Raw genomic sequence first — 26026 nt, forward strand, 5'->3', positions numbered from 1 at the left:
AACTCACGTTGTTGGCGTTTCAACGGCGCACAATAACGGCGAAGTCATATCAATTCACTTTTCCCGGTATGACATCAACGCCTTATATTGTCTAGCTCTATGTAAACCCCCATGACATGATCATGGGATGACCCTGACCATCGCCAAGAGCACCTTTGCAGACTTGACTCTGGTCATCCTTTTCGGCTCCTATTCCGGCTAAGGGACCAGCAAAACCCTAACTGCAGTGTGTGTCAAACGTCCGAGACTTTTCACCACATCCTGTGCGCGTGCCCTGAATACGCGACCGAATGACAGATGAGTCATAGGTTGTCTAGACTCCCAGCCCTTTTCGGAGAAGATTTTGGATGCTTGGAAATATGTACACTACGCTCAACACAGTTTACAGGTTTAGGTGCTCGTCTTTAGAGCATGTGATGGTGTGCAAACCTTCGCGCGCAGTACACGTCCCCGCACAGGACAGTGTGTGTAAAGTGACTCGTTGTACTATACAATTGTCACCTGTCATCATACCTCGCTCTTTTCCTTTCTCTCCCTTTTCTCCTTACCCCCTTGAGGAGCAGCAGCCCAAAAACCTGCTTTCCAGGCTGACCTCTCCCCATTCCCCTTCATTTAACATTATCTTATTATTATTACGAGCATGCTCAACAACCAACTCGGCAACCTCCTGAGATAGCGGCTTCAAAGAAGTGCGGGGATTTTCTTTCTCGTATTTCGCTCCATATGAGAGCATGCGCCACCTTGTTTCATTCGCGTTCTTGATCCGGCGTGGGGAGTGACGTCGCCGACGCTGTTCTCGCGCGCGTGCTCGCAGGGTGACGTCAGAGGCGGCAACGTCCAATGGACCTAAATCAAGCTCCGAACTTTGAAGCCTGTCTCAGTACTATGGCGACCAAGCGGACAGACAGCATGTTCGCAAAGACTGTTGGTTACAAAGCACGCTGATGCATAAATAAGACTTGACGGGAAACAATGGGCGTCCTGGTCGCGCTGCCGGGTGACAATATAGTTGGGCGCACGCCAGAACTTGTGTCTATAGGTCGGCCGCGTGTCTATAGGTCAGGTGACATTGCGATGCATTTGCGAAGGCCGACGCCTCGCGGTGACAAAGAATCAGGAGGTGGGTGTGTACACCGGCGAGGCAGCGTTAATTATTGTCTGCATCATGTTTGATAGACGTTAAGTAGGTACAAACGCAGCCGATCACCAAAGATGGAGTAATCGAACTAGTAATGGAACTTCGCTTGTCGTAGCTAGCGTTACGACAAGTGAAGTCAGCGGCAGCTCACGTGCCAGCCCTGCATGCGCACGAGCTCCGACCGAGGGGCCAGCGCGCGTGACGGAGGAAGAAAGCGAGGTTAGAGGCCAGTGATATCGACAGACTCCGCGCACGCTCTCTTTCGTCCTCGTTCGCTCGATCCGTTATGCCAACGTCAGCCAACCACGGCGACGCCGCTCAACGCAGGAACGGGCGCCTAAGAGCTGCGCTCTAAAAATTCAGCCAGTTTCACGGCGTGAAAACCGTCGAACAGCGAAGCTGTAAGCGTGCCAGTGTATGTGAGGGTGGACTGAGACAGCTTAGTCTGATTTCGAGCATCATCATCATTTCGTTTTATTCATTTATTTATTCACTCCCCCCTCTGGTCACGTGACCTGCGTGACGACTGCTGCTACTACTACTACTACTACTACTACTACTACTACTACTACTACTACTACTACTACTACTACTACTACTACTACTACTACGACGACGACGACGACGACGGCACAGGGTAGACTAAGACAGCCTCGCTGTGAAAGAGCTGAGCAAGTGGGAGGCCTAGCAGACAAGCTCAAGAACCTTGGAGACAAGCAACATCACGTGAACAGGGCCAAGCTGTCAGCTCGGGCCCAAGGCACACTGGACTGGGGCTGCCGCCAATCTCGGGCGACTCTGCCGTCGGCTCTCTCTACCTATTGGTTGAAGTTTATTCCTCCACCTGAATATCATTTTGCCGAACAGAGCACTTCTGTTCGGCAGAGAAGTGTTTGATTCGCACTCAAACTTTCGAATCCGCTCACATCCCCTAGCGTGTTTCTGTTGTGTGGGTTTCATCAACCCAGAAAACCACACAAGCAATTCTGCTTGACGTTGCATCCCACCTGTAAACCGATGCCCGTTTCTCATTCTCTCTCTTTTACTCCGCCATTAATCTTTATATGTGTATAGGGTAGCAAACGGTACAAAATCAAGTTAACATCCCATGACTTTCCTTCATTCTTCCTCTCTCTGTTAATTTCTTCCTCTCCCCTTTTTCCAATTTAACAGCGAGGCTGTCAGTCTACCAAGTGCCGTCGTCGTCGTCGTAGCAGCAGCAGCAGTAGTAGTAGTAGTAGTAGTAGTAGTAGTAGTAGTAGTAGTAGTAGTAGTAGTAGTAGTGGGCGTCACGAAGGTCACCTGACCAAAGAGGTGGGGGGACTCAATAAAAAATTAATCAAGCTAAATGATGATGATGATGATGATGATGATGATGATGATGATGACGATGTATTTCTTCAAATAAATAAAACGGAACAATGATGATGGTGCTCGTGAAAACTTTCTCGAAACTCGGGAGCAAAATGTGCTGCCTGGCGAAAGGGACGACAGCCCGGTGGTTTTCACGGCGTGGAACTGGTTATAATTTTTGTCTTCCCGCTTGCAGCTGATACAGTGGTCAAGACCTACGCCGTACATCATTTCTTGGCGAGAAATAAACAAACACAAAGTAAACGCATCTTACGTTAGAGAAGTTTCTTGAGCCTGCAGCCCACGGGGGGATGCGGTAACCGATGGCGATCGAGGCAGCGTCTAGTTAACGCTTCAACATCTCTCTGGTTGGTATGCACACGCGCGTGTGCAACACAGCGCGCAGGAGGGGGCGGTCGGCGGTGGTCACTCGCGCACATGCGTTCCCTGGCGGGTGTATACTGCAAGCGGCAGCCGCGCGTGGTCCAGCGGAAGGCGAAGAATGATAGAGCGGTCCCACGCTCGGCCCGAATCAATCATAGCGCGGGACGTCCGTAATGGCGGAGAAAAACGACGTGACAGGAGCTGCCGCTGAGATGGACGGCTTTGTTAAAACCGAGGCGCGCACAGGATGACATGCGCTCTGTGCGGAAGCAATTCCTGCTGAGCGCGCAAGCGGAGCCGCGCATTCGCAGTTCGCACAGGAGGAGACCGGCAGTGTGAGCGCCCTATTCAAGTTCATTGCCCTTAATCTCGCGGAGAACAGAGCCGACCCTGGCCTCACTGAGCATTTGCACCTGCGTAAGACAGCCAACGGCAGCCGTTCCGATTATCGCGCATCGTGTACAGATGTTCAAGGCGTGAGATAGGTTTAAAGATAAGGAAAAACACTATCGTACAATACACAGTTGTGACAACTATGGGCCGTTCTGTCATCTGTCGTCTCCCATCGACAAAACAATTACGGTGTACTAATTGCTTGGCTAAATGGAAATAATTAAAGATTAGATAAAATATTTAATAGGCTGCAATATATTTATGATGTGTGCCGCTAAGTCATGCGTCAGGAAGTGGGAAGGGTTTCTGACGCTTGGTGAGACACTACTTTACGTCAATGACCCAGTCATCTACGCATCCGTTGTCAAAACTAACGTGTACTACGTACATAACACTGCATTGTATTGTATTGTATCGTATTGCATTGTATCACTGTATCATTGCTAACGTTAGCCGGGACAACCTTTATAAATGTGGGGAGCAGTGTCTCTGATACCTCCGAGCTCTTGTCTTCGCCTCGCATTGATCCTCTACCAACCCCCGGTAACTTAATAAGTAATGATTTCTGGGGTTTTTACAAGCCAAAACCACGATGGTATTATGAGACATACCATAGTCGATGGATCCGGAAATTTTGACCGCCTGGTGCTCTTTAACATGCATTGTCATCATGCAGTACACGGGCCTCTACCGTTTCGCCTCCATCAAAATGCGACTACCGCGGCCGGAATTGAACCCGCGACCTTCGGTTCAGCAGCCAAGCCACAGCGGCGGACACCCAGTAACCTATAGCTTGGTCTCAATTCTGTCTCCGCCTCTGGCAGTCACAGCGTGAACCACGAGGCCTCCCGTAGGTATGCCTCCCGTATATGCAGCCCGATGCCGCATACGTAGCCCACTAGGAGGAAGCTAAATAAGGTAGTTGGATGTGGGCGCAAAAAGACAAGGACGAAGGGAAGAAGACACACACACTGGCGCTGTGTGTGTGTCTTCTTCCCTTCGTCCTTGTCTTTTTGCGCCCACATCCAAGTACCATGACAGACCAACAAGCCCGCATCGCTACCCTCGTTAAATAAGGTAGGTTTCGAGCTCGTCGTGCACGGGTTCGAATTTAGCGTACCTTTTTTTTTTTGCCGACACGTTTGTAGAACTACGCGCCTAAGCCGTCATCATCACATGTCACCCAGATAGGTAATCGCTTTAGTCAGTAAATGAAGAACGCTCGAACAAGGCTATTTCAAGATAGTTCGATGTTGGGCAAGTTGGGCACTTAATTTAATTTAATACGGTTCACTTCAATGATTTGTTTATCCTCCAATGAAAGATAATAATAATATCTGGGGTTTAACGACCCAAAACCACGATATGATTATGAGAGACGCCGTAGTGGAGGGCTCCGGTAATTTCGACCACCTGGGGTTCTTTAACGTGCACCTAAATCTAAATACACGGGCCTCAAACATTTTCGCCTCCACCGAAAATGCAGCCGCCGCGGCCGGGATTCGATCCCGCAACCTTCGGGTCAGCAGTCGAGCGCCGTAACCACTAGACCACCGTGGCGGGGCCCCTTAATATTAAAAGCATTAACAGGTCAAAGGATGGAGTAAGAGCCTCCCGTTCTTTCGCCATTCATTCCATTTAAAAGCCTCTTTGGCGACTGTCTAAGAATTTGTACTATATATATGTGTGCAAAGCTTTGAACACGAGTATTTCAAGTTTCAGCGGAAAAGAAGGACAAGACATCAACGACATGGGCAGGGTGCCTATACCGGACATTTAAGCTCCACCCTATTGATATATTCACCCAATCACTAAGGTGGCATGGAAGCCAGTCATTGCTGTCAAGTCGGTGACAGTTAATTGCTTTGTTGAAAATGTAATTTGTAAGGGTAATTCGCTACGTTGTCGTGTTGAGTCATTGCAACCGCAATCCATTCCTACTGCATTTATATATCGAGCACCAGTCTGTGCAGTAATCGTTAAGTGCTCTCAATGTTGTCACTTTCTTTGCAGTATGTGTGGACTTGCAAAATTACGCACCGCAAGCTTATCTCTTAAAATTTCCACAAAATGGTCTAGAGTAACGGGCTATATGGATTGTTACATGAGCTGTTGTGCAGATATATATGAACCGGCTAGCATTTGAAAATAAACGTAAATTATTCAGGCTTTTAAGCTCTCTCTTGCACAATGAATGGATAAACATTTATGCGAAATTAGCGCGTAATTTCTAGCAACGATTGAAGCGTGTTCACATTGAACCCTTCAAAGCATGTTCACTCTGAACCCTTCAAAGAGAGGGTTAGCATTGCGGACAATACATTTACTGTAGCCCGAACAGCACCAATGTCAAGGCGCCTGAGCGGTTACCTGAAATGGGTACACAACGGTACCTGTCGCGCGACCTCACGTGCCGTGAAACCGTAAACCACTTCGAGCTCGGAGCACGTTGTGTACGGGCTTCGAGTGTATATAGATCCGTCGAGGCGAACACGGAACTTGGTACAAAGTCGAGTGTGCTATTGATAAGTTATTGTGCTTTCTCACGAAACGATTTCAGCCAAGTGCAACGAACTGAGCGCGAAGACTGAATAAGGGTTAAAAAAAAGAAAAATTTAAGGCGCCCTTGAAATGTCCGCTTTCGGGACAGATGTGGAAAGAAACGAACTTTGGCGTATACATATCGTGATATAGGGCCCATATAACGCAACCCCTTGCCTCAACGCCTCACTCCCCTTTCCTCTCCCACGCCTCCCCTCTCTCTCGAGCCAAGAAGAGTTAAACGGAATAGACGTTACAGTCTTCAAACCGAACTGCTTTTGCGGATAGGTGCTCGCAGCTATTAAACGCGCGTTTTATCTCTGCGAGCTTTCTGCCAAGCGCGCAAGCAAGCATCTATACCTCTTCCCCTCCCCTTTCCTTTTTTTTTCTTTTCTGTACTAGACGCCGAGGCCGAGCGTAAATATTCAGGGACCAGCCTCCCTCCAACTTCTGGTATACGAACTAGACAAAAGGCGAACTCGAATCGCCTTTGCAGCGCATCGAGGACGCGGTGACCCAACTTGCTTGCACGTAAGCCTTATTATAGCGCCGATGATTCATTACTTTCTTTCTTTTGTTTTCAATGACGCACTGCTCCTATGTAAGTTCGCTAGAATCCGCACCAAAACAAGAGAGCAATAAAATTGAGGAGCCTTGTACCTCCTTCCTCAAAGCGTATCACGTCGCCTGAGAGCTATCGCCCCTCTCTCTCTCTCTCTCTCTCTCTCTCTCTCTTCTTTTTCTTTTCGCGAGTGTCTGGCATTGCCGCTTTCTTTGCCATTTTCTTCACGCTCAGTACCTCCGCCCTTGTTTCTTATATTTATAACGCTTTTCGTGCGCCTTTTTTTCGGCGCCAATTCCACGAAGCTACACACGACCCGCCGAGAAAGGAAGGAAGCGAGAGCCAACACTCAGGGCCGACACAACAACCCACACGCACGCGCCCCGCGCGCACACACATACGCACAGCCGCGCGACCCGAGTTTTCATTCCGTTTCAAATCACGTAAAGTCGTTGCCGCTGCAGCAGCTTCACCTACGCGATGTTCGCCTGGCCAACGCAATGGCCGCGACGCCGGCCAGCCAGCCAGAAGCAGGCAGCACTCTCATGCAGTTAAGCTGTTTTGTCATGCGTGCTGGAACCGCGACGAAGACGACGGCAGCACCGGCGAGTCTTCCTTTTCTTCGCGAGCGCCACAACCGCCGCCGAATGAAATGACCGATTTATAATTCTAGCCCGCAGGTGCGCGACCCACCGCGCACCCTAGGCGGTCGGGCCAAACGTACACGCCTTTGCGTCGCCCGTTCAGCCCAGCGAGCCGCTCCCACTATTTATAATTAGTACCGTGCAGCACTGTGTAGCGCAGAGTTTCGTACAAAAATTAGAGGTTACTCTGGCGCTATACACTCTAAGAAAAAGAAAAAGAGTTATTTTACTCTTTTTTGTGAGTCCTGACACGCCACGTATATGACTCTCTTTAAAGAGACACGTGAACTCTCTTTGGAGATCGTAATACTCTCTTCGCAGAGTCGTTGGACCCGAAAGATAGTTAAGCTGTCTCTTTAAAGAGATTCATATGCGTGGCAAGTCAGGACACAACGAAAGGAGTCACATATACTCTTTTTAAGATAGAATGCATGTATAGTGCCTTCAGTAGCCGCAACGAGTGTACATGCGCAGTCTCGTACGAAAATTGCAGGAGGGATCTCCGCCGTGCTACCATCGTTCAGTATTTTAAGGCCTCCGTTAACGCTTCACCCAATGTACAAAGCCGAATTCACAAGGAAATGTCCAATCAGGTGACGTCTTCGCAGTTGTGCGCGTGGTGAGAATAGCAATCGGCCGGCTGCTCCTGTCATGCACCTTTTCTTGCGTGTTATTGTGCGCTTTATTAGCTGTAGCTGGGCACTATAAGTTTCGTGACGCTGCACAGTATTGCTGGAATGGAATACTGCAGGTGCGCTCGATTCTTTATTTATTTCCTTCTTTCTTTAGCCTTTCCACGTCATGAATGCGTGTCTGAGTGCCTGCCCACCGTCGTCCCGAGGTGTACATGGCTGGCAACGCCGTGTTTGTGGCATGCAATAAGAAAAATAACTGACACCACCTCGGGGTCTTTTCCGCCACCTTGCGTACTCCATGGTACCCAGGGCACCGCCTCCGTTTCTCTTCCTTATCTTTCCGTTCCCCGCGTACAGTACAGTTCACCGGCATTGCTCGATCTGTCTGGAATGCCGCATGCATGGTGTTATATATTGCGGCGCAGTAATGCCCCAAAGGGGGTTTAACGACCGTAGCTGTCGTGGCGCACTGCATGGTGGCGTATTGCCGCCTATTGTCAGGGTTGAATGCACCCATAGCAGGCGATCGAAGCCACTGGATTCCGCGTTTTGTATATGTCGACAATTGTGCGTCTGTCTTAACTGTTTCCATGCTGCAGTGGAGGAGTGCTCAAGAAGCAAAGCGTCCTATAAACCACGCTTTAGGGAGTGTACGTTTTATATGGCTTATTTCGCTCTTATTTCAACTTTGTTTATATAAAATTTGTCAATCAAGGTGACCAGTTGAGAAAGCGCGGTGGCGTACGAGCCGTTGACACGAAGGGAGGAAAGAACTTCGCACACACGCAACGCTGTGAGTGCGTGCGATAAGCATATAGCGTTGTGAAATAATGGTGATGTGGAACACTTACGCAGTGCACAATGTGGAATGCTCAAAGTAAGTTATGTGTTCGAGCATACTACCCTCGCTGGCACGTGGACGATTACGGCGTCGAGTTCGCGAAAGACTGCAAAGTGTACACAGCGTTGTTGTATAGCGCGGAAGCCGGGGGCTGTCTTGCGTTCTTTTGCGGCCCCATATATCTCTACCCGCACAGTCTTCGCTTGAGAACAATAGCGCACCCACTCTAACTAACCCGCTACTCCTCGCAATAGAAAAAAAAAATCATCACGACACGCAATATCGCGAAATCAGCCGATCTCACGCAATCGCCCTCGTTGACAGTAGATAAACTGCATAATTTAAATCGGAAGCGTGCGCTACCTGTTTGTTTTAACTATAACCAACGCGGCGGCTGCCGCGTCCATTCGTCTGACTGTTCTTTCTTTGCTGTTCCGAGCATGACCGGAAGGCGACCGGTATATATGGTATAGGGCGGAGTGGCTATATATGCGGTCTGGCTCAACTAAACGTACACGAAAGCGTTCTCTCCTCAACGGTGCGCTCAGGCCAAAGAACGGCCGTCCGTACTATATGCGAGCACGCTAGTGCTTACGGCAATTTCGAGCGACCCTGTTATACCGTGCACTTGAGTAATGTCCGCTGTCTTATACACACGCTTATATACGTGTAGTGCGCGAGTGAGGGGCAAGATCCAACCGTGGAGTACGCATAGCGTGTCTACAAGAGCAGTGCATCGTCGGCAGCTTGCCAGTGGCGCATATAAAGCGCGCGCTGTAGTCAATCGCAGTGCTGTAAAGGCGCGTATGTAACAGCCCTCGGGTAGTTGTAACAGAGAGGGGGGTGCACATGCCTTATAGCGCCAGCGCCCGTGATACACCGGTCCGATCAGAAAGAAGAGCCCCGGCCGGCAGCGGCAGCATCATAACACTTGACCCTTAACAACGTGAAATTGCTTGTCTACAAGTTTTGACCGCGACTCCGAATAGTCGGCGAGGGCGTGGCGCCGCTCCCGCGCACTTCTCGCCCAAGTTGCGTGACCGGCTTCTTCGGTGGTGTAGGTGCCGCGTTCACTCGCACGTAAGACGCCCGAGATCAAGACATGTGGGGATGCCGAATAAGACGAGGTAATGTGGGCACGCCAGAAATGTGGAGATCGATACGCCTCGTGCTGGGACGATTACGTAAGCGGTCTAGCAATATTTCTATGCTTTTCTCGTGTTTGCTCAAACCGTGCTCACGGAGATGTGAATTCCAAGCCGATTGCATAATAACTTCGGTCTAAATCGTTAGGTAAATGTATGGAGTTACTGAAATTCACATACGAGCGCTATCAGTATGGAAGCTTTACATAAATGAACTAAATAGCGAAGCATAAACCGGGAAGAAAGTTTATGTGTGTGTGTATATATATGAATTTAAGTTTAAGCTCGTCAAAGTTATTTCGCAAGACGTGGGACTGTATGGTCGCTAAGCGACGGCTCGCCATCGCCCTTTACCCCTCTCTCAATCTAAAGAGCCACTACCTAGTTGTGCCTGGGCCTAACATGGAAAGTTTCATTCCGCCACCGGATCTGTCACCCATTTTTCACGCAGTCTCTCATAACAAAATGTATATTCATGATCAATAGATTTTGTTTGCCGAAATAAAAAATACTTTGCCGCAATATTGGTTGCGCGTGGCGAGAGCCCATGTTAAAACGCACACAATTTGTGTTTTCCTCTCGGCTTCTTCCAGACTGGAGAACGGGACAAAGTGCGTATGTACATTCGGGAGAACGCGGTACTTGAGCGGCGATGCAGGAAGCGACGAGGCGTCGGTCCGGTCGCCCCATCGGCTGCCGTTGCGTGGCTTCTGAGAAGCGCTGTGCTGCTGCTGATGACGACGATGCGCTGGAGCTATGCGATGCTCGTGACACGTGCTACATATTAGCCATTCTCCGGGGCGCGTCACGCAAGCTCGCGCCATTGGAGCCGTCAAGAGGCCGCGCTGCGGCGACACACATTCTTTCTTTCTTTTTTCTTTCTCTTCTTACGCCGATCGGCTCTCGCAGACTGCGATCAAGCCGCCGCTGACCGAACCAATCGACTGGCCGAGACCGAATATGACTCAACCTATGCATCTACGTCGGCTGCGCGGCGTAGCGTATGAAATGACACGCATTGCGTACGCAAGTATATAGCACTGCATGCCGGGAAATTGCAAACGAAATGTTGGCGGACGGGCCTACGGTGTACGACATTGTCCGATTTACTTGGCCAATGTAGCACACTGTTGGATATATAGTTGTCTGAACAAGTCCGCTTTATCATATGCCGCTGCAAAGCCGAGTTTCGGCCCATAACTATTACTTGAAATTGAGGACTGCTTTACACGTGCGCATGTAGCACTGGAAGCGGGCATACTGTCGGCACGATTATCGATGACTGAGTTTTCCGATATGTGGAGCCAGTGTGGATCTATGGTAAGTGCGCTCGCCATCAGGAGAAAGAGCGCATTGGTATCGTGGAAAGCCACGATAAATCCGTTTTTCTTCTATTGGAGAGGTAATAGACATTAGCAATTGAAGACTGCCGTCCAAGCAGGGGTACTGTGAACTTTCCAAGCCCACTCGTCCATTTCAGTTCATGCGCTTGAATTAGGAAGCGAATCGTGTTTTCTTCGACGACCCTGCGGTCTGTACAAGTATTTTGCTCATCGGCGCAGTAATCAAGTAGCAGTGGGACAGGGTACATTGCAAGCACAACTGGTAGGTGATCAACGGTGTCCGATGTGTCTAGGACCAGTGTGCGCCTATTTCGGGCGTTCGTACCCTTCTTCCATGGGCATGCGCACGGGGGTAGAGGGTGGAACTTGCCCCCCCCCACCCCACCCCCCAAATGGATAACCCTGCGCACGCCTATCTTCTTCAATTGCTTGCATGGTGACTTCAGTAGTCCTGCAAGTGCTTCTGTCCTGAAACGGAGGCTTCCGGGCAGCGTGAGAAAAAAAAAGAGGGTTTCCTCGCGAGCACGTAGAACAGCTATGGTCTTCCCAGAAGGACCACGGATAGTGCACAAGGAGGCGTCTTGCATTCATGTGAGATTTCTGCTTTAGACTTGACTGAATGATTCGCGGTGAAGTTAAGGTCCCTGTACACTCTAAGCCGCAAAGGTGCGAAATGGGAGTAAGTGCTGCATTTCGTCCCCGCAACCGGTAGTTCGTCCCCGCAGGGATTAACTGCAAGACGAGGGTGCCGTGTGCAAAGTGAGGGAGGAACTGTTAGACCACAGGGAGCAACGTTTACTCCCATGGAACTTTCCGGCGCAGTGGCGACCTCGAACGAATGGTCAGCATGCGCGTATTCAAAGAGTCCGCTAAAGAAATGAACTGTTAACAGTTTATTTAAGTGTAAAAGGTCTTGTCAACTACGGCAACTGCGGCAGAAGTAAAGTAATATCGTTCATATGGCATAACAATAAACAAATGTGAAAAAGCTTTCACACACACAAAATAAAAATGTGCTCGCGCCCAAGCTGTATCAATGCGCGGCGTGGTGTTCTCGTCGTATGCACGGCAAGCTAGGACTCGGCGGTTTTGCGGTGCGTTGTGGATGTGTTCTCGTTTCGTGGTTACGATTGCTCTCACTTGTGGTGCACTGAATCATCTTCGCGTTGTGGTAAACGTGATCTGCTACTGGAATGAAGTGCTAGCCTATCGAAATGCTACGCGCCGACTGGGACATCGCCTGAGAGGTGAGTGTAAACAAGGCTGCCATCGCTCCGCGTGATTTTACCTGTGTGCAGTTGATATGTAACGATCACCGCTTGTTTAACATTCACGTTCTGCGCGAACAAAACACGCATGATTGTTGAGCTCGCGCGATACAGCGTCGCGAGTGCGCCCCGCCTGCTATAGAATTACAAGCATGATGGTTGGGCCATCGAAACATGGTAACCTCGGTGAAGGCTCAACATTAGCTGTAGCAAGTACAGCTGTTCAAAAATAGCTTTGTTTTCAGTGCTGCCCAAATGAGCGTTGTTTATCAGAAATATTCGCGACTTTTTAAAAGAAAATCCACGTAAACTCCGCACTATATCTTCTATAGTAATGTAAACAAGTCATTTGGGAAGACTGGCTGTTAAAATAGTATGCCTAGCTAAAGGCTTAGCATCGCTAACACGGGCAGTCGGCGACGGCATCGGCGATTTCGCTCGTTTGTAGCGATGCTAGGAATCATTTATTTTTATATCTCTCCAATGAAGAGCAAGCTTCATTGATTAATAAGTGGGCCCACTAGCGTGTCGCTGTGAAAACGTGAAACGTTAAACTCGAGGACGGATTTTTCGAACTTCATAACACATTCTGAACTGTTCCATTGCACTATATGACAGGTTTTGTGAAAGAGCAGTTTTCGTCTAATTTTTACGCATGCAGCATTTCTAACAGACGCCTTGTGACGTAACTGCATGTGCAGGAACAGTTCTGCCGGAAATAATAATGCTTCTGCAATTACTTTTTCAGGAAATCGATGAATGAGAGCGTTGCGCCTCTTGAGAAACGTCTTCAACATCTTGCTGCTATGAACACGCTCTCAGCAGCTGTCGATGGTGATGTTGCACTTCCTGACGTCGGCTGGACAGCATCCATTCGGATAAAACAATGCACTTTTCACTGTCTCTTCTATAATGCAGAGAAGCCATCCTATCTTCTGCATTCAACAAAGTTGTTCAATTTATGTGTACACACGATGCTGCAGAATTGACACGAGTCGTTGAATAAATTTGGTTGTTTCTTTAGACGTTTTCGTTTTTTTTGTCATTAAACAGACATTTTCACTGAACGATATAACCAACCGTGTTCTGTACAGTGAGAAGCGAGCAAACTTGGCACGTCGACGGGAGCATACATGAGACCGTTTATATATACATACATTCATCAAGCGCCCAAATTCGCTCGAAACGCGCGCAGAAAAACCAATCCAACGCATTTTACAATTTCATGAACGTGATAACCGAATGGTTGCTTGCGAAACACTGAAGGCTGAAGTCTAATATAAGGAATCTTGCTACTTTGACTAATATGGCAGAACGCGCAGCTTCCAGACGGTGCCTGTACATATATAGCCCCGGTAATATTCACTCTGCTGCGTACTGGCATGTGGTATAGTGGTTAGCGTACGCGACTGCTGATTCAATGGTCACGAGTTCGAATCCTGTGTGTTTGTTGTGAATTTTCTGTAGTTTACTTCTGAATTTATTTCTGTATATTAATTGTGTATGTCGTCAAATGCGTGTATCAACCTCCAAATTCTCGGTAATTCAACCAGAAACTGTAATAAATTGATTTTTTTTTTATCCAGAAGGAGCAACTGTTAGTCCCATCAGGGGTAACAGTTCGTTCCTACGCAGCTACCATGCATAAATCAGTTACTCCCTAAAGGGGTAACTTTTACACCCCGAGATTTCGTCCCTCAAAACAACTGAGGACTAACAGTTCGTCCCCTGGCAGTTACTCCCTAAAGGACGAATCGTTCATCCTTTAGGGAGTAATGGTTGTGGCAGTGCAGTTACCCCCCAAAAGGACGAACCACAGACCCTTTTTCGTCCTTTGCGGCTTAGAGTGTAGATGAAGTATGCGACATGGAAATTGATGCTGAGAAGTTGTCGGCAACGCCTACCAGGCTAACCTCGTTGGGAGGCCAGACAACTGTTGATTTCTGTCTTATTTTTGTTGCTGTATGTAAGATGGATATGTTCTCTCTTTCAGAGCAAGAACGAATTCAAATGAGAATGCGGGAGTATTTTCGGGAACGCTGTTTAATTGCGCTCTCTTGCCTCCGTAGCGATCGCGAGTATAACAGCAATGTAAATCGCAGTGGTCCTTAAGGCTTCATTGAGGGTTTGTTCGAATTCTCCAAGCATTATACATACAAATACACACTAACAGACGCTTGTAGATTCCACTCCCGGCCACAACGGGTGCTTTGAGTTTACGTACACGAAGCTCCAATGCCCATTTTAACTCAGGCTGCGCTGAATTAAGGACGAACATGGCAGCAGCTCAACTAGACTTTCGCTACGCGAAGTCACTCGCAGCCACATTGTGCATTGGAAATTACGTGGAGCCACCAAAAGCAAATATACAACTCAAAACGTATCCATTGGCCACCTGTGTGGCATGCCGGCAGTACGTGTTAGCCAACAGTGTGTATGCATAGAGAGCGCCGGTACGTCACAGTTGAAAGCGATTTAGCTGAAAATTTCAAAACTGCTAAAGTGTTCAAACATTACAACCGAAATATGGATGGCGGTGATGCTGACTGGTTAGTAATACACTGCCGGTCACTACAGGTTAGCAAGGTCACTGCAGGTTATAGCATGGTCACTACAGGTTATAGCATGGTCACTACAGGTTAGTACACTACAGGTTAGCAAACAGCAAGTGCCTCACGCAGGCCGATGGCCCGTGGATATCGCCGCCGGGTATCATAGGAGAAAGATAAAGATGGGAAGAAGTAACGAAGCACGCCACGTAGAGGCAGACTATGGCCCCAGGGTCCTCAGAGGCAGCGCACGCATCCCGCCGCTGCGTATACGTGCGCCTTTCATATGCAGCAGGACCGCCCGTGTCCGTCGAAGAAGGCGCGGGCCCGTCAGGCGGGCCCCGCAGGGCTCGTTTGGTCGCTTACGCAACGAATCCTTCCGGACACCACGCTGTCTAGCAGCAGCAACAACAAGACTGCGCGGAGAACTTGACGCCGACTACTCCGGCAGCACGTCTTTGGCGCCGGCTGGAAGTCGAAAGCGCGTGGCGCTTTCTCCGCTGCTCTATGCGGCAGAAGCTGAAGCCCATCCATCACCTGGCCCGTTCCTACGCGCCGGCCGGCGGTCTGTTTCGTTCGCGAACTCTCCCATCATTGCGGAAGACGCGTTGCGATAACGAACGGCGACTTCGATTAACCGGGACGTGACTGCACGTCCTCCCCTTACACCGCTTGGTCTAGCTCACTTTTACACGCAGTCTAAAACGGTTCAGCGTGGTGGACGCGAGATTCCGCGCCCACCAATCGCAACGCCGAGCACATAGGAGAATACAGTGTATTCAAATGCGGTACACACATAACGACTGTCATTTCGTCTGCTGCCGCCACCAAAGAGCAGACGACAGTGTACCAGGCGGGGTGTGGCTCTAGAATGTGCCTTGGGCGGTCACATATATGAAGCGAAAGCGCCGTATAGAAATCTTGAGCTACGTTGTTTGACGAACTGATTTTTCACATTACCATGCTCGGCGTCAGCCTCTGTGCGTACTGCACGGCTTTATCTAAACACAGTGGTAAGCGGACACTGTCCACCGTCCGAGGATCGACTCCTGGCGACGGATGACATAACCGGTGATGCCGATTCAGCCGCGGCGTCTTGTCTGACGGCAGGACGACGGCCCCTTCGCTTTCACTTCGCGCGAGGCCAATTAAACTTGCGTCGACAGCACGTGACGACACACCGCGGGCATTCTTGTCGAGAGAGACGCGTCATCGATTGATCGTGAATGCTCCGAAGATGGTCTATTCCTTTTTTTTTTCTCACTCACCGGGGTAATTAAACCTGCTAGAACTACCTTGTAGACTCTCAATGGTAACGAGTTAATGGATCGTTCGTGCCAACGTGCAACTGATTGCCAGGCCGTAAAATGCCGCCTGCTTAGTCTTACAACCGCCCAATTTAATAATATAAGGCGCCTCGTGAGCTCGCACGCAAAGATGAACAAGTTGCGAGTGCTGTTTATTCGCAACGGCATTATCACAGTTGGTGGACACGTCTTGAAAACGTCTTGTGATCTAATCACCCGGTATAGTTAAGTGCAAAATATCCGAAACCAGGTGAGAAGCCTCCTAATGGATAGTGCGAGAGATTCAAGAAATTCTTTCCGCTGTCGTTGAACCCTATGACGCCGCTCGAAGGTTGCACATAACATTGAATGCCGTGCTGTCGTCGTCGTTATTGTCATCGTTGTGCAGTGACACATTAGAGAACTGACGCTCTAATATGTCGTACTTTTTTGTGAATACCAGAACATGAGGCTCCAGCGCATTCTACTAAGCGGCGTATTTGTTCTGTACAGTCAGTGCAATTGTGACACCGCTGACGTAGATAACAGGGGACAAAAGCTCTGCCATACTATAAATTTAGATGGAGCGACGTTTGATTTTTATCACGAAGAAAAGACCGAACAGGTTGGCTCTTGTCTGCAACTAACAGAAAATGTGTCGACTTCGAATAACCAAGCCCCAAGCGCACTTTGAATTAGTCTTTTCTCTTGACCTTGATACTAATCAAGCTTGGCTTTGTGAGAACAGTCAATTAAGAAAGTCTATAGAGACTTGACTTTCGCTCCCTCATTCCGGAAGCGATGTGTGTTTACGGCATACACACAGTGTATACATTGCTGGCCTCCATACACCCTAATAGGATCCTTGTATGAAATGTAGGCCACTATTCGAGAAATGCTGATGCTATAAGACACATTCACTGAGACTCGAATGAATGAATGAATGAATGAATTAATTAATTAATGAAACCTTCATTTCAGGGAAGGGGATTGCTCTCGGCCGCAGATTGGCATTGGTTGTGAAAGGAGTAGGTGATAGGGACTTGTTGGGCAAACAGCATCGTTATTAAACTGGTATCAGACCTTGTTGATTCATCGTATGCGTAGAACTGTTTCAGTTCAGTCGCTCTCGCATGAGATGGTCGACCCCTTTCACACCTCTCGAAAGAGGCCACTTTGACTAGCATAATTCGCGAGTGGTTTTTGTGCGTTGTTACTATAGACTGCAGTACACTTCCTAAGGATCTTGTGTCGTCGCGTGGCAGGTGTTCGATGCTCGATCTTCCTTGCGAGAAAGCTGAGCAACTCAGAATGAGGTGGCGCAAATCTGCTCTGCGTAATTCCTGACACTGTGGGTATCAAAACCTTGCAGTTTGCAGAGAACGCGTTTCTGAAACGATTCTTGTAGAGCCGTTATATTTTCACGGTGGGCATATGCTACGTTAATGCGGGCGCCAACGAAAGGTGCTAAAAGCTTCGGGCACCGAGAAAAGCGTTAAATCGTACTGGCCTATACTCATGGAAAACTGAGGGACGCACCGTTATGATCGTCTTCCTCGTGTAGACAGCTTCACATTGCGAGGCTCCGTGCTTTTAGGCCGCGAGGAAGCTCAGTTCTTTGCGCAGACACAATCAGTGGGCTCTCATTTGCTTGTGTGTGCGTACAGACGTTCGCCAGCGTATACGCAACGCGCGAAAGTCACGGAACGTGATGAACACAAAGTAACTGGCAGAAAAGAAGGAAAAGAGTTTCGAGAATACGCGCAATTTTCGCCAGAGATGGTCGGTGATTCAACCACGCATGCTTCTCCCTACCGCTCACGTGTGTGTGTTTGTGTGTGTGTGTGTGTGTGTGTGTGTGTGTGTGTGTGTGTGTGTGTGTGTGCGTGTGTGCGTGTGTGTGCGTGTGTGTGTGTGTGTGTGTGTGTGTGTGTGTGTGTGTGTGTGTGTGTGTGTGTGTGTGTGAGAGAGAGAAAGACCGTGTATGTGTGTTACGCAGGAACCGTTGTTTCGGAAAGTGTGAGAGCAGAACGAGAACAAAGCCTTTTTTCTTCGCATATCATCCTCGCCGAACGCGTAGTATGTCCGTATATTGCGAAAAACGCACTATTGCAGTTGTTTACCTTTTTATTTTACTTCTCGGTCTCGCCGCGCGAGCGTGTGAAACGAACCAAGCCGTTATTTTCCCCCTTGAGAAGAAGTGCCGCGCTCTGGCGACTCTGCAAACGGTTCTGCAGCTCGGGACTCCCAGCGCGGCCCCCGAATGATCGCTAATATAATCCTTCAAGAACTGTTGAATGAGCGTGTGTAGGGTCCTCTACGAGTACTTACATGTTTCACGGTCATCCGTGTAGCGCGTTCGTTGGCGTCTCGTCACGCCTTATGACTTTCTTAAGGGCTCCTCCACCACTTCGAGAAACTCGAAAGCTTGGCGCAGGCGTGAGACCTCCCCTAGCTGTCCAGGAAAATGATCGAGACCGGCGCGGTAATTTCAGCTCGGAAAGTTTACCTTGTCTCAAAACGCAGGCAGAGAAAGAATAACGCTAGATACGCGCAAGCGACGTATAAGGCGGTCGTGCTGCATTATATCTCATTAGAGCTCTCCCGTCCAAAATAAGGGCAAAAGCGTCCGGCATTTATCCACGCAGTGGCGCGCGTGGTTCTGATGCTCGCCGAGCGTATTACGCACACTACGCACGCTCACTTGCAAGCAAGCCATCCACGCTCTCTGACAGAACAGGGACATGGCATTCATCTATTGCTACTAAGGGCTAAGAAAGATTCACCGGAAAGCAGGTGTTTATGCATTGTGAGTCAAGTGCAAATATAACGGCCATATAATAGCAAGCAAAGTATTAAGTGATAAACAGCTTACAGGTTAAACCAAGTCCGTTGGTTGAGTTTTACGTGCCGAAGCTCTCAAGGGCCACTCTCGCAAGGAGGAGTAAAAGAACAGACAAGCAGAAGATATAAGTACAAAATCGCATTCAACAAGCGAGGCACGCATGCGTTAGAAACATATAGAGGCGACAAACTTTTAAGTAGTCGGATGCAAAAAAAAATAATAATAATAAACGGACACGTCATGAGACAAGTGAACTCTTCTGAAATGTATACCAGCCGAGGGTAAGGCTCTTGGCAACGGGCTTTTGCTACACGAGCTCCTGGATTCGATTCCCAGGTGCTGCAGTTGCATTACAAGCAAATCCTGCGTAAATAACTGAGATTTAGAAATACGTAAAATAAATAAAGGCGACTGAAATTTATATGCTACGTCATCCGCTAATCTTTTTTAAGACGCTAAACTCAATTTTCTGAATTATCCCTACAGTGTGAAAGAGAAATTATTAAAAAGGCGAATTTGAGCGCACCAGGCGGAGGAAGAACAGCAACTTGTTAAGTAAATGGTTTATACTGCGGGGTCAGACGAGCTAAAACGAAAATTTATGTGCATACTTAAGGGTGCACGCGCCTCCTTTTGAGTGGTTATGCGCATGTTTTGTACGGCTGCATGATTATTCCAGCCATTGTTTTCCATACGGTACTGCAACCGTGTCGTCAAGCCCAGTGTGGTGAAGAACGCGCACGTTGGGCGTATAATGCCCTGACACATTTATTGCCTGTACGACCGGTTGCGTACTGAGCGATCCTGAGTATGCCAAGTGGTTATTGTTTGCACAACGCAGTTATCGGTTAGCTCGCATTTGATATCGTGCTAGCGCTGGATGACGCTGTCTAACACCTCACAGACCAGCCTGAGTTTAACGGGCAAGCTTACACGACCAGTAATGCATGACCTCTGGCTCTGAGCTTGAGAAGAAAGTTTGGGTGTGTAGGTCGCGTAAGTTTGTGTCGCAGGTTTTCAGTGGGCTTGACGCGCTGCACGTCTTCGTGTTGTCTGCAGCGCTCATACGCAAGCGTTAACCTCGTCAGAAGAGTACGTTATGAGCTCTAAGAAAATGGACTGCTAACATGGGGAAGCAAAAAAATTTCGAGATCTTCTGACCCCTCAACCGCAGGCTTTTCAGCGATGCACCCCTACGTAACTTGGCATAACACGCCCTCTAATAGAATGATCTTATTCGCCTTTTTAATTCCTGAGGTGCCCTTTTTCAGGAAACAAATGTCGGTCCGCATCTCTTTCTCAATTTGAGGTGTTGATACATGTTCAAACGATTAATAATATTGCGCCGGCGGAACTTGAAACATCTTTCGTGGCTCTCCCCAGCCAACAGCGTACGTGTAAACTCCTATGCTGTCCTAGCCAGTCGTCGTCTACTGTTCATTATACGCCAGCAGACAGCGTCACATCCATGCGGCTCCCGCCCGAAGAGTTCCCGGATTACCTCACCATACCGCACCCTCAAGAACCACGCAACAGCTGCAGCAAGCAGGACAGGATATATCAATCTTAGAAGATGAACAAAACGGCAAAAAACAACTGCGAAACAAAAGCAGAACAGCGAGAGTTCTGGGTATACCACAGGCGGACGGGCGTATATTACGCGTACTGTATGCACGACGCGGTCTCCTGGGAGCGACAAGGCCAGACTTTCTTGCGGGGTGAGGAGGGTGCCAAGTGAATGCCACGAAACGCCACTGGACTGGGGATCTGAGCCCAGAGAGCGCAAAGTGGCTGTGTAAGGAGGAGGGAGGTTGCGAAACGGGGCGCCCCACGCACCGAGAAGTTGGATGGGAGTGCGGAGAATCCTTTTCTTGCTGAGAAATGCATGGCAAAGAAGTACATAGAGTGGCCGGCAGCTACTACATCGCCCGCGGCCAGTGCGCGACAAAACGAAGAAGAAGAAGAAGAGATACGAGACGAGAGCACGCGGTGAGCAGCAGCAGCAACCAGGGCGAGGGCGGCTCAGCCATCTGCGCTCCGCGGCCGCGCATCATCTGCATGTTGCCTCGCGCGCACGTGTCAGACTAGTCTGCCCTCCCCACTTCCTTCCGTCGGGCAGAACGAGAAGGAGGAGAGGTTCAACGCACTCACCCTCGTCTGTGATGTATAGCTCAGGAACGGCAGAGTTCGCGTCTCGCGAAGACTGTGCTGTAGAAGCCAGGAAAGACCATAACCGAAAAAAAATTGGTACACAGCTTCGTGACTAAGGTTTGAATGATGACAATGCTGCTGTTATAACAGCGAATAGCTAACATTAACCGACATTATTCAGTTGTTAGCCATCTTCAGCCAATACTAGCCAACTTGTTAGCCAACAATATAGTCACCGTCAAGCCAATGTTACCCTACACCAGCCAACATAAGCCAGGGCTAACCAGTGCTGGTGGTATGCGAGTAAATATCAGTTAAAGTTTGGTCAGACATCATCGTCGACACCGCCATACCCCGTTACACAGAAAATGAATGGAAAATCCGACTGAACATGTTCTTCAAAAAAAAAAAAGTCATCTTACGCTTGAAATTTTCGCAGCAGTGAATTCCGGCCAATCCTGATGCCGGATATTATATCAGCGAATGTGAGCAGCTAACAGCGAGAACTTGCGAAATGAATATTGTAAGTAAAAAGCATTATACCACCAGAACTTTGGTGGTACATTAAAGAACACGCGTTATTATTACCGTTTTGCTTATAACAGAGAGCAGTCCAGTCTTCCGGTGTTCCCCTGTCTTCTTGATTTATTTTCTTTCCTGAACTAACCATCACGATTTCTCGATTTTTTTTTTCTCCTACTCCGTTAATCAATACTCTTCTCTGTTGTCCTTCAATTTGGACATTAGAGCTCACGTACGAAATAATACGAACTTTTTAGACGCAAAACTACGTTCTTTTCCTTTAGTGCAATAACCTTTTTTTTTTTCTCGCTGCAGTTTGTTCATTACGTCATGAGAAATGCACATAGAAGAAAGAAAAAGTAACGAAGCACTGTTCTCTTCTGATATGTTCTGTTATGCATGGGCTGCTCTGGGGAGACTGCGGTATAAAGATGTACCCACGCGGCCACTCCGATATCGCTCTGTTATGAAGAAAAAATGAAGTGCTCATAGCTTACGAATTACCTATTTCTGAGTTCTCCTTCGATTAAACGTCCACTATTTCTCGTTTATCGTCTTCTACCTCCGTTTGTATTTATTTTACACCAAGAGAAGAAACGCGCGGAAAAGAGATAGCAGGAGATAATAACACTGGGGTTTTACGTGCCAAAACCACGATACGATTATGAGGCACGCTGAAGTGGATGACTCCGGGAATTTTGGTCAGCTGGGGCTCTTTAACGTGCACTGACATCCCACACAGGGGAGTCTACCATTTCGCCTCCATCAAAACGCGACCGGAGCGGTCCAGATCGAACCCGCGACCTCCTGGTCAGCAGCCGAGCACCGTAACCACTGTACCACCGCGGCGGACGAGATAGAAGGAGAATACACATTCTGCAGCAGCATCTTGATTTCTTTCCAGTCTTCCCGGGCGAAGCGATTAAAAGAAAGGGGGGTGTGATGCTAGAAACATGTGCGGAGAGTCTCAAGGGTGGACCCAACGAATCAAGCCCGACTGCTCGGTCGGGCTGCGGCTGCGCCTGCTTTATCCAGTTTCTATCATCAGGTGGCGCTAGCTTGTTGAAGAGGAAAGGCACCCTCAGGGGTCAACCATCGAAGGCGTGCCCACAGCTCGTAACAGATCAAACGAATTTCGACGTCCCCGCCTGCAGCCTGAGGAACGGCGGCCCGCGAGACGGCAGCAACAGAAGTCACAGACCCCCGATACAACTATATAGCTTCAAGGAAAAGCGGTCGCTTTTTATATACGACACGATAACGAAAGAGAAAGGCATTATCGCGGGCAACTCGCAGCTCAGCAAAGAGAGAACGCCCTCTTTTATTCCCAACATCAATTCCGACCGCATGGAATGGCCAAGCTCGTTAGCGGAGTCGGCCCTGTTTATCGTAATCAGCGACGTCTGGCGGCCGGTGTAGGCAGACGTCGGCGATATTTCTTCTCCTCCCAAGCCTTTCGGGAGACTGCAGAGCCGAACCACGGTTCCTCGAGAGTTAAGTGAGAGCACGGCTTGGCCAGACTCTTCTTATCGTGACACGAGGGCTGAGATAAGCACGTCGTTCCCTATTCAAGACACAAAAGGGCAAACTGCAGGCCGGAGTTTCTGCGTCGATATAGATCATTACAGATTGCGCGCAAAGTGGCACCGACGAATGCACGACTTCGACAATCATGAGATGTGCATGTAGACAAAAAATATATTTAATAAGAAAAAAAAAAGCACGTGCAGGTTCTTTTGAGTGATACTACAGTACACGTGCCATTGCAGGGAGCACGGAATGCAATGCATTAAATTGACTGCTCGTCGAGATAATGGCTGAAATAACAGAACAGCTAGAGCCGCGGCGTGCAACGTCCGGAAATGCGTGCCCGTTGATGTAATGGCATTTCGCGGAATCTGAGCCGCACGTATGCATGCGTGCGTGCAAGAATGGCAACGGCGATCGCTTGCCTTTCCTTGCTTTTGAGCTTCTTTGAAAGAGCTACCATAGCTGACTCTCTTCCAGCGGTACGAAGATTGAATTTCAAACGGGTTGAGAAGTCGGCGCTGCGGAGTCTACTACGGATAACTATCGGCCGGTGCCCTTTCTTCTTCGTTTTTGCTGCTGAAAAGTGACGTCTAACGCAGGCACCGTGCAGACAACAACTTCAAAGCAGAGCCGCAGGCTCGGCTTCTCTACAGTATATATACACATAGAGTCGGGCATACGATTCTCCGCGTGGTCGTTTCAAGCTCTCCTAGAAGGGTTTAATTCATGAGCCATACACGAGCGGGACAGGTCGACCGAAAAGTGCCAGCAAGAACCTGGAAACCATCGTCAGCTCCCTTCTTACGTATTCTCCGTGAGCAGCGTACGACACAGCGCCAGGGTGTGCGAAAAGGTGTGTCGCTGCGCGTTAAAACTTGCTCATAAAAAGAAATAAAAAAGAAGAAACAGGCCATTTCGGCAGTCAACTCGGCGATGTACTTACATGCCCGCTTCGTCCTCTTGCAGGCGAGTCATGTTCCTTTTCTCGGATGGCGTCAAGATTTTGGAGTCAAAGCGGAAGAAGGCATACGCGCCTTTTTTTCTTTATCGCGTCGTAAAGTGAAATGTGACACGAAAAAGAGGAAAGAGAAAAGACTCTGGCACAAAATACGGAGACGGGAAGCGCGCGTTTGGGTGTCTCTCGAGCAAGACCCGTAGCAGGTGTACTGCACACGATCTCGCATTGTCGCATAAAAGTGGAGGGGACACACGTATGCCAGAGCCGCACTGTTCCCAACGGGAGAAACTGTCGCACGGTGGCGCGGAGACATATAAAGCTGCAGTGCTAGGGAGCAATGATCTCTCGTGTCCTCTCGGTCCAAGCTGTTATGCAAGTTCTTTCCAAGATAGGCAGCACGGAAACCTTCCCAGATGTCAGTGCAGCGTACTTTATGGCGCCATACGCATACTTCAAATGCCTCCTGCAGTGTTTTTCCGAAATACCCCGAAAAGAGACTAAATTTTGCCGGAACAGCGCTTCGATGAAGGTCGATTGACGCATATTCAGCGTAAAGTCCAAACTAGACAGGAGTTCAGGACAAGAAGGAGGCTTCAAGCGCTGAGAAGTCGGTCGACACCAAGGAACGTCACTGCAGCCGATGCATCAAGAAGGGGACTTCGTCAGAGTCAGTACAGTGCAGCGCCCTGACGAAGACAGGCCCCTTTGTCAATACGGAGTCTCCAGCAACACCACTTGTTCGACGACTTCTAATCCCTCCTTTATAAGTTAAACATTCAGTGCAACTTGGGCGAATTAAATGTGTAAGAACACACGTATACCCTGTAAGAAACGCTCAGGTGGAACAACTCTGTCTGTATAGCAACATCGCTGTGATCATCAACGTATTACCACCAAGAACTGCGGTTCTCAGACAAAGCGCACATTCACAGGAAGCTGAACACTTGAACGTGCTGAGATAGGCAAGTCCCCAAGTATAAACTTAGCCGCCAGCCTTCACTGTTTGGTCACTGTTTGGAAAGCGTGGTTCGTTCGTGAAGTTTCAGACATATGTCTCGAATGTTGAGAATATTGAGACGCACGGCACACATGAGACAATATATAAGAAATCGTAACAGATATGCGTGTACCTTGTCTACCTAGTCTGCTCTACGACGTTACGGAAATTAGTGAATGCAACTGCTAGAGAGCTTGCACGAATTCTTGTAGAGTTGAGAAGGAGCTGTCCACTATATTCTCATTTTGACATCAACGATATACACGAGCTGCGAATGATCGAACACCCAGGCCGTTCTTCGTGGTTTCGTCGCCAGAGAAACGGCGTTCGTTGAAAGCGACACCGACATGAAAAGTAACGCCAAGTTCGGCCATTCCCGCTCAGACATACCGAGCGCATACTTTCGTCTTGTCGCCTGCATTTCATTCATAATTATCTCATTACCCGCCAATACACGCGTACGAGCTTGCCATAACTGCGTGGCAAGCAGCAGCAGGCATGGGTGCACACAGCGTTGCTCCAGATGTCCTACACGGAGGGCGTGGCGTTCGAGGAGGAAAAAAACCTGACACGAGGTGACCTCGTCGACTGTACTAAAGAAACGACGAAAGGCACGCCGCCGCAGCACCGAGGCCGTCCGTGCCGGCAGTCTGTGCACGCTGCACTATTTTAATTGATATGCCTCCGCGCGGCGTACATGGGCTTGCACGCACGCTATCTATGCACGGAGACACCAGGTTTTTAACAGCCATGCTAAATCGAAGTATTAGGTCAACTAAAGAATTCGTAAACTGCGCTTGTGGCCAAGATCAAAATGGAAACTCGTACCGTGAAAGCAAGCAGACATGGCTATAAGCAGCAAAATGCATGAAAACAAGCGCTGATTTTTTTCCTAAGGGGAACCTTCGTATTCTGCGAAGCATTCTAAATGAATGAGGCAC

General features: G+C 48.8%; 1 protein-coding gene across 2 annotated transcripts in view; it reads right to left on the minus strand.

The window, feature by feature from the left end:
- LOC125756198 (uncharacterized) overlaps positions 1-26026 on the minus strand; it is a 478353-nt gene that overhangs the window by 410366 nt on the left and 41961 nt on the right. The window lies entirely within an intron of this gene.

Source organism: Rhipicephalus sanguineus, chromosome 2, assembly GCF_013339695.2.
Source record: "Rhipicephalus sanguineus isolate Rsan-2018 chromosome 2, BIME_Rsan_1.4, whole genome shotgun sequence".
NCBI classification, from domain to species: domain Eukaryota; kingdom Metazoa; phylum Arthropoda; class Arachnida; order Ixodida; family Ixodidae; genus Rhipicephalus; species Rhipicephalus sanguineus.